Here is a 10,409-nt window from a genome sequence, read left to right as displayed (position 1 = left end):
ACATTATGTGTCAAGTTGTATAAAACTGGCATACACTCTGTTCTTATGTGTTTTTGAGAGAGAGAGAATATTATACAATGGGCCACTAAGATTCTGTCGCTCATCTCTTAATACAATAATTTTCTTATAAACCATATGAGAAGTTCATTAAACAAGGAAGAAAGTTCATGAGCTAATCTTATGGCCTTTCTTTTTCCTGTTTTTTTTTTTTTTTTAGAAGGTTTGCCCAAGTGGATCCAAGCAAGGAACTGTACTTGTGTTATTCCATAGGCTGAATATGAGCATCAATGTAACTTGTTCAAATTCTCCTTGATCGATGATTTGGTTTTAGCAAAGCCACCATGGTAGTTGTGAGGAAGTGAGGAATTGGAAATTAGATGCTCAGGTGAGTTTGTACTCCGTTGGTAGAGGCTTTGTTATTTTTTAGTTTGGTTATGAGAAAGACATGTTTGAGGCATTGAGATCGGCGAAATCTCGCCGAGGCGAACCGGCGAACTTAGGCAAGATTTCTTACCGTAAAAAACGGAATAAACACAACTCAAATCATAGGTTCGGGTACTTTTATTGTCCCAACAAAGTAAGAAATTAGCTCATATTAAAGTTTAAATACAGATAAATAAATGCAGCCATTAAAAGAGTTTAGCAAGAATATAAAAAGTAGGAAATATAAAACCAAATAGAGAACTAGGATAATGCTTCCACAATGCTCCAGCTCCCTATCTGCAATAGCTCATCCTCTTGCACGAGCTTTCTTTTCTTCATGTCTGGTTCTCTCTTTTTCTTTTAGTGGCTCCTCCGCCTCTTTAGTTCCCCCAAATTTTCCCAAAGTGATAGTGTAAAAATGGATTGTAGGATTAGAACCTTTTTTTATGAGATCAATGGCTAAGATCCTTCACATAGTGACAAGAGGAATATCTAATCAGTTAGCCCTTTTTAGTGATTTCATTAGATAATGCCACGTGTCCAATCTGGGAAAATCATGCTACCATAATGCTACAACATCCCTACAGCAAATTAAGAAGACTTGTTCTTTGTTACTGTTCTATGTCTCATGTCATTTCTTCATCCATTATAGTCCTTTTCTTACAATGCCAAAAAAAAGAGGACTGACCAATTCCATCCATTAGTTGAAGGGAAATTTATGCATAAATTATATAAAAGACCTTACTAGATTTAAAACTTTAAGATTCACTGAACAACAATTTTATTTAGTACTAACACTAAAACAAAGAGAAATCACTCTTAAACTGAGCTATCTCAAATGTAAAATCACTAGAATTAACTCTAGAAATTAAACAAGCACTAAAATCTAAATAAAACACCTAAAGTGCTTCCCCATTCATAAAGAATATAGAAGTGTAGCGAGTAGTGGTGAAAACATAAAATCAAAATATGACTCCATATCTTCTTCATTTCTTCTTCCCAGCTTTAGATGCATCTCCAGCCTCAGTCTTCTTAACACCACAAATATTCTTGGACCCATTCTTTCTTTCCTTCATTTGCTTTCTGGACTTCTCCACCTTGATATCAAGGTTGTTCCTGGTAAGCCCATACTTGGGCTCGTACTTGTTGGCATTATCTACAGAGTCGTAGATGAAACCGAAACCAATAGACTTGCACTGAATTCGCATATTGGTAGTCACAGGGATAATTCTTTCTGTTGATGTATTAAAATCCGTTTGTCTAAGATTTCTTTCTGTAGATGATTGTTGTGGAACAGTTTGTCTCCCAACTTCAATACATTGTTTTCTTGGTAAAAGTCCTAAACTATTAGGAGAAGACCACTTGAAACTATATTACAACAGAAGCAACTCAACCAACTTATGTTTTAAAAGCTGGAAGCGAGACCTGGAGCAATCCCTAGCTTGAAAATGAGGATCCAATCTGGGTTGACCCGAACCCATTCCGATTTCTAAATGACTGCGCAAGCGGCAAGCGTTGTTGAATGCTAAGCTTGTTAACCTCAAACATATAAAAGATCAATTCCCATATCATGTTGTCAGTTTCAATTAAATTCAAGGTTTAACTTGGTGGTACAACCAATGTATATTACATGAATTATTGGCAATTATTTGAGAAACAAAGTTCTCTTCGGTTGCTAACAATTGGTCCTTAGATTCAAGAGGTTTTTATGGTCGTAAATGTATAATATAGTTTTTGATTTCTCCTGACTATAGGTATTTCAAGGAGGAGAGGATTAAATATATTTGCATGGCCCCATGCAATTAGGAGCTAATGGAGGCATGCATAACTGCATAAGCATGAAGGGCTGGAATTTTTGACTCCGTATGGAATGAAGCCCTGATTCTAGCTACAAATGGATCTAAGGGAGAAAAACTAAAGAAGGCCATGCAATCACCTGTGCTCTTTGTATAAATTAGGAAACTACTCCAAGAAACTTGGTCCTTAGATTCGAGGGGTTCTTATGGTTGTAAATATATAATATAGTTTTTGATGTGCTTCTGACTATATGTATTTCAAGGAAGAGAGAAATTAATTGTATTTGCACGCCCCGTGCAAGCGGGACCTAATGGAGGCATGTATAAGCATGAAGGGCTAGAATTTTTTACTTCGGATGGAATGAGATCCCGATTCTAGATGCAAATGGGTCTAAAGGAGAAGAAGGTCCTGCAATCACTTGTTTCTCTTTGTATAAATTTGGAGACTGCTCTCCTTGAAATGAGACACCTTGTGCTTGCACGATAACCCACTCTCTTAATTTAGGTAAAACGATATCATGAGGCTTTTTGGGGGAGAAATAATGATATAATAAGGCAGTGAAACATATGGTGGTAGAGAGTTTGAATCCTTCAATCCGGCCAAAACAGAGAATGGAGATAGGAAAAGAAAACACAAATCACGGGAGGAAATTAAGCTGTTATATGCAAAGTGCACGGAAGGCCTCACTTTCTTAACCCATATGGTACTTCCCCATATTTGGGCTCTCAATTGCAATATATAGAGATGATGATGCTTTGGAGAAACTCGGGTGGCTTTCAATCTGTTGGTTTTGGGCCCAATGTCTTGTATTTTATTTCCGACCCATTTCACACGAGTGGTGGGTACAAAAACAAAAAAAAAAAAAAAAAAAAAAACCCATTTCACCAGTGGAGGAGGGTTAAGAAAAAGGGGGGGACAAGAGTAAAAGAAAATGGGATTAGCTACAACAAGCAACTTGATGGTCTTCTTGTTTTTATTCAACTATGCGGTGAAGGCCGATATAGTCAACTTTGATGCGGTGTGGCGACAACGAGCCAAGGCGGCCGCAAAGCACAAAGGAATGTGACTTTGAGCCCAATCCTGCGACGATTCTTTGCTCGGCTCAACTCACATGTGCACATGTAGGTCCCGAATTTGAATCTTCTCAAAATTCTCCGTGCTCGCAAATTATATTTAAAAAACACATTCCATGGATAATGTATAAATTGAGCTATTTTATGTTGAGAAATGGATAACTCCTGTACTTACGATAGATTTGGTTGGATGAATGAATGATGCGAGGACAAGACAACGGAGGTTGGGGGAGACCGGAGGAGCATGCCGGGCGGCGAACCCAATAGATGCGTGCTTTGGAGGTGCAAGGCTAAGCGGGCCGATGATCGAAAGGCATACGCCAACTGCGCTTTGGGCTTCGGCAAGAAGGCTGCTGGTTGCAAGAACGGCAAGATCTATACCGTCACTGACCCCTCCGACAATGACATGGTCAACTCAAAGAATGGCACCCTCCGCCATGCCGTCATTCAGAAGGAACCACTATGGATAATCTTCAAGAAAGACATGAACATCGTACTCAAGGGTGAGCTTATTATCGCCCCCGACAAGACTATCGATGGCCGTGGTGCCAATGTCCACATTACCAAAGGCGCTGGTTTTACCCTCCGGTCCATCCGCAATGTCATCATCACCAACCTCCATATGCATGACATCGTTTCAACTCCGGTGTGGTATGATTCGCGCTTCTGTCGACCACTACGGAAAACGCACCGTCAGCGACGGTGATGCCATCAACATCTTTAGCTCCTCTGACATCTGGATCGACCACGTGACCATGTCCAAAGCTGCAGATGGCCTAATCGATGCTGTCGAGGGTTCCACTGCCATCACCATCTCGAATATCGACTTCAGTAATCATGACCACGTACGTATAACTGGTCAATTTGCTATAAGTCTCCTACTAAAACTGATTTCTCTAAATTTAACTAACTTATTTTATAAAATGATTGACTACGTAAAAAATAAGATTACTTCGACCTTCCAAGTCGACCCACTGACTGTTGCTTCCTTATTGGTGAACAATAGTGTTGACAGGTGATGTTGTTAAATGCAAACACCTCTGCTAACAATAAGATGAAGGTTACGATAGCATATAACCATTTTGGGAAAGGATTAACACAGAGGTTGCCCAAAGTCCTAAATGGATTTGCTCACGTGGTGAACAATGACTACACGGAATGGGGGATGTATGCCATTGGGGGCAGCTTAAACCCATCCTTCCTCAGCCAGGGCAACCGTTTTGTCGCTGGAAGCTCATCGAGAACCAAGGAGGTTACCAAGAGGGCACTAGCGCCAGAAAGCGAGTGGAAGAATTGGGCATGGGTATCGCAGGGTGATGTGATGGAGAATGGTGCCTTCTTTGTTGAATCAGGTTCCCCGGCACAGAAGAAGGCCCTCCTCACTGGAGACCTTATTATCCCAAAGGACGGCAGCACTGTCAGCAGCCTCACTCAATCTGCTGGTGCACTCAACTGTAAGGTCGGCAGCCCTTGCTGAGCTGTTTCTCGTTCTTTTAATTAATGTAACTTCAAGCACTGTACGTTATTCTTCATGGGCTGATTCTTCTATAAGTTCAGGCGCTGCATGTTGGTCTTCATGGAATGAATAAAAACAGTAACTCTTGATTTTCCAAAACAATGAATAGAAGTACTGACAAAAAGGGGTCTTCCATTACTTCAATACTAGCTAGAACAAGACCAAAAGGCCAACAAAAACGGCTGCATGTTGTAAATTCAGATATGCTCTTAGTAAACTATTTGGTCGTGTCTAAAAATGCTACGCAAATGCACGCGTCACAATTAGGTAGTAAATAGTAAGTAGGGTATCAATCCCACGGAGAATTTTTTTTGTAAATCTCAATGTAAAAGGAAGATTAAGTTAAACAAGATTGACAAAATTACTTTGTGATTAATGAACTAAAGAGACGAAGGACAGAAGAATTAAACAAGAGGTCCTAAATTGGAGAGCACCACGATGGAAAGAACTAAAATAAGTGGTATAAATGTTGGATGTCAATTTTCCCTCCCTTGAATTTGGGTTGTGAATGCTACAACAAAGCTGTAGCACAAGGCATATCAAAGAACCTAGAACAAAATTACACACGGGTATCTTCCAGTCCACATACGCATTGACATCCTAATTCAAAATCATCATATTCCTATGGAGAATTTAAGCGAGGATGCGAATCACGCTTGATGAGTTCCAATAGTGGTTACGTGAGGTAGGCGAATATCCCTACCCTACCCATTGATTAGCTAAACCCACATAAGGATCATGCTAGTTTACGTTTTTCAACATTGGTCTAGCTCCAATTAACTAAAACCGAAATATGCCCAAAGCCCTTCTAACTTCAGTTGTTCACTTGTTCTTCACATCTTCTCGTCTCTCAACGCAGAATCACCGAAGCTGCTGCCTGAAATAGAAACCTTTGCCTTAACACCTGCCTATTTCTCCTCTTTTTATTTGTTTAAAATGTCGGTGAAGAGCCGAAGATGTGAAGTTGGAACCACCACCTAAAACTTATCCGGTTATCCCACATGCAAAGAGAAGAAATATCTCTAACGCACCATTTTGAAAAATGAAAAGAGTTTCGACGCACTACTTTGAAAAATGAATAGAGATATGTCGCACCACTATGAAAAATGAGCGTGACGATGGGAATGGGTTGGGATTTTGAAGTTATAAAGTGGGTGGGACCCTGGGATTGTGTGTCATGATAATAGGGTATTATAAGGATTGGTTTGGGAATCGGGAATGGGTATTATCCTTGTCGGATTGCATTGCAAGTGGTCTGATTTCATTATTGAAGGCTGGATTTTGACGTAAACATAGCCCAACCGTCAACTATATTGGTGAGAATTTATTTCCTAGGTCTTCCATTAGAGTATTGGCATGTCTGAACACTTTTTTTAATAGCCAAAGAAGTGGGACATCTCATCACTCTTGATAACAAAGCTAAGCAAGATTTTTTGGGTAGCTATGCTTGTATCATAGTTGAGGTGAAAAATAGGGTGGAGCGTGTGCTTTAAGTTCAGATTGAACTGAACTTGACACTAGGATGGTTTTAGTTTTACCCAATCAATTGTGTGTGGTGATGGAGAAAAAATGTATGCCTCTTGTAGATGTTTTGAGCATGTAGTAGCACTATGTTTATTAAGAAAAACCTAAAAATCCTATAATGGAGGAGAGGTTGCTTGCGACGGGGAAGACAATGCAAGACAAGTGTTAATGATTGAAATAGTCATTCTACCCTGACCGGTGTGACCAATGGGTTCAATACAATTGTCTCGACCATAGTGACCGACCATCGTGTCAAGAGTACCCGATTAGGATAAACTTCTATCATCTCCAAACTTCTTCGAAAGGATAAGTCAGGTAAAAGGCTATTTGTAGAGTTACTTTCCTAACACAACACTTCTTAGAGTTATATTTGGAGTCTAACTCTGATATCTAAAGCTATATAAGCACCTCAGGTAGGCTTTATGTAGTAAGTATTCATATTTTGTGTGATCAATTACTTGAATTATCTATTGAGTAGTTGAGATCAAATCGTTGGTACTGACTTGCTTGTCGGAGACGTACCTTGACCACCCAAGGTCGAGCACGTGTTTTGCAGGAACGTGACAGGGAAGGACGAGCAAGATTTAGTATCAACAATGGCGCCGTCTGTGGGAAACTTGATCAAAAAGCCATCGTGCAGATAAGATCAGGAATGCTAAATCAACCCTCCGAATAATAATGAGGTGATCAAATTCCCTTGTGAGGTAATATTGTCTTCAAATTCCCTTTAGGGTAATTAAACCATAAGGTATGTCGTACATCCCTTTTCTTAAAATAATCATTATTTTTTAAACAAATTTGAGGACTTATTCCCAAATCGAGTTTGCCAAACGAATTGTCGGGTTATGAAGAACCCACCAAATAGAACAATCAGCATATAAGAGACAAGAAGAACACAAGAATATATGGGCAAGAGAGAAAACTCCACTATAAATAAATAAATATCCTAGAGGAAAGATATTTGGGATGCTTAAAGAAGGAGGAGGCTTTCTTTTATAGCCTCCTCCTCTCCACATATTCCCACATCAGTCGATGTGGGACTAATACTACTACAATCTCCCACTTGGAGATTAGATTGAGAACCAATCAATATCCACACGGTCTCTATCTCCTTCGACAATGCACCATTGAGATGTCTACCGCTTATCTACAATTTGATGAGGTGGAAGTGATTTTGGCTTCATACAATTTGATGAGGTGATCCCAAACCTCCTTATGGATTTTCTTCTCTTCTATGCTTGCTAAAATATCTGAGATAATCAGATTGCTAGATGCAAATTGGAAAGGGCCATTGCATCTAATTCTTCCATTTTTCGTTATCCCATGAACTCTGCTAGCCGAACAACGATGCTTCTGGCGGTTATCTTTTATCAATAATGCATTCATCTTCATTTTCCATAATGAGAATTTCCTGCCGTCAAACCGGTGGATGTCGATCTTTACGGCCATTGCTTCTATCATGAACAATTGTTGGCTGCGAATAACTCCACTATTTCACATGAAACTTGTCTTCTCAGGTTATCTTCAAGCGGTATATGGTTGAACCAAAATACACCGGGAAATTTCCGGGAAAGAGGACTGGGGGACACAAGCCGGTCGGTTAAATACAGGACTACTTAAACAAAATTTCCCTAGACATGCACTTAATCACCAAATACACCTTTCTAGGATACCCGAAAAAAACCACGTGAAATTGCGACATCTGCAGCACCTCAGTGGGATGAAAGACAATATCTTACTATTTTTCTGATGTGAAGGATCCACCTAAGTGGCAATCACGAGTACTATAAGTAGATACTCACGCCCTAAACCAAACAAATAGACCCCTAAGGAATTTTCCTTTTATGATGTAGAAGATTAGAGTATCCCCCGACATGACTTGGAGAACCGAAACCTCGCTCCCATTGTTGGGTTATGAAGAACCCACCGAATAAAACAATCGGCAAATAAGAGAAAAGAAAGAACAGGAAGAATATATGGGCAAGAGAAAAAACTCTACTATAAATAAAGAAATATCCTAGAGGGAAAGATATTTGGGATGCTTAAAGAAGGAGGAGGCTTTCTTTATAGCCTCCTCCTCTCCCATATTCCCACATCGGTCGATGTGGAACTAATTACAACATGAATTAATCGAAGTTTGGTGGGAATTCTCTTAGATTTATGAGAACCAACCACAAGGTTGAGTAATTGCATCGGTTTTGTAAAGTCACATTATCGTCAAGGTTAAATTAACCCAATTTACATCATCAATTGTCATTATCAAATTATTCATTTTTTTATGTCGGTTACATAAAGGGAACATATGATAGGGGTTTACAATAAATTAATTTATTGTGCTTTTGCAAAGGCGGTTACATAAAGAAAAGAGATTTGATTGAGATTCATGATTTTTTGTCTTTTGCCAAAGCATATTACAATTTACAACCACCTTTAAGCAACCGGGTGGAAGAATCTTTCGTCCCTTTGTTATTTTGTTGAGTTTACCATACGGAGAATTACTTCCCATGTGTTATTTTTGTTTTGTCAAGAGCTTGAAGCAACGAGAATCCACCATCACCAAATGGAATCCGGATGATGAAAAATTTAAGGAAATTGTTCACAAGTCACCATGCTCGGATGCCATCTCAACTGCAATATGTCCCATGTGTTGCCCCTCATAGGTCACGGCTCAGCCAAAATCTCAGCGGTGAAGCGAGAAGTGAGCCAAAAAAAAAATGCGAGGATTACCGGTGTCATTTGTCGAGATCATTGCAACAACACAAAAGAGACAATGCGGCTTCATAAGGATTTCTTTTCGGAGCTAAAGAAGCGGTTGAAATTGAGGGAATCGATGAACCAGAGAAAGATTTGGAAACATTGTAACAGATCCTTGAGCTCTGCAACTCAAGGCCTTTTGCACACTAAAAGAAAAGATGGACCGGATCGGCCACCGAGTGTCCTTAACGGTCGGTGATTATATGGTCGTGATAAGGCCTTCTCGCTCGCCGTTTTCAATCAAGCTGTGTGAAAAGAATGAGAGTCTCGGAATCTAAATTTAGTTGGTGAGGCCTTGTCAAACCAGAAATGAACGGCTGAAATCAATAGAAATATACATGAAAACAAGAAAATCAAGATCCTTTGACTCGGCGACAAAGGGGGTGAAAAGTCAAGATTCTCTTGCCGAAGCGAAGGCTACTAAGCATTCAGACGTAGGGAAAGGAGATGATTACGTGGGCGAGAGAAGAAGCTCTCCTGTACATTCTTTGAAGTTTATTACTAGGAAGGTTGAAACCATTCCCATGGCGCCGATTTACGTCAATGGCGGTTTGGATGATAGTTTGATTAGAACTAAGATTGGCCAAAGTCCAGTCACGTTCAATTTAAAAGAAAAACCGTGAGGGTGAAGATTTCTATGATCTCGGGGGTCCACGAGTTTCTAAAACAAAAATGATGCGGAGGACAGTAGTAGGGTAGAGCGTTAGCTCAAGTCAACTACTCCAATGGTGAACATAAGAGATTAGAGTGGAGAAAATATTAGTGTTGTGCTTGACCGTCTACCAATTCAAAAGTGGAGAAGCAACAACAATGCAATTTAATGGAGTTCAGATTATTAGTAGGATCGTGACTCAAGATTGATTCACATTCGGGTTTTCCAAGATCAACGTCCACAATTATAATAGCGTAGAGAAAAAATAAATGCTCCGTCGTATTGGATTGCTTATCTTGAGACACATCAGTTGATGATTTTTCAGTCGAAATCCTCCATTGTTTCTCTTATACACACAAATTCCGATTCAAAAAATCAAGTCGCGGGTGAAAGAGATGAACGAAAAACTTGAAGTTCACTAAGATGCGAATGTCATACCAGGAGTTATTTTCTTCCTCGGGGCTCCTATATCTTGATTCATACCCTATTGGTTCTCAGGGCTCTTTACGGTGGCAATTAGGTAAACTAAATTTGATTATCCACTTTCTCAATTTAACAGTTTAGAATCTTATTCTACACTGTCATTCATGGCTTTTTTGGTATCTATATTTAGCATGCATATCATATATATGTTCAATTTCCTCTTCAATTCCATCATTTGTATATGAAT

General features: G+C 39.5%; 1 pseudogene; it reads left to right on the top strand.

The window, feature by feature from the left end:
- Nucleotides 1–3,487: 3,487 nt before the first annotated feature.
- Nucleotides 3,488–4,770, top strand: LOC148998868 (putative pectate lyase 7 pseudogene; annotated as a pseudogene).
- Nucleotides 4,771–10,409: the final 5,639 nt, after the last annotated feature.

The sequence above is a fragment of the Hakea prostrata genome, unplaced genomic scaffold, assembly GCF_041222555.1.
Source record: "Hakea prostrata isolate BN-2017 unplaced genomic scaffold, UWA_Hpros_2 contig_105, whole genome shotgun sequence".
Classification (NCBI taxonomy): Eukaryota; Viridiplantae; Streptophyta; class Magnoliopsida; order Proteales; family Proteaceae; genus Hakea; species Hakea prostrata.
The sequence above is the reverse complement of the archived record's forward strand: the minus strand, read 5'-3'. Positions and strand labels throughout refer to the sequence as shown.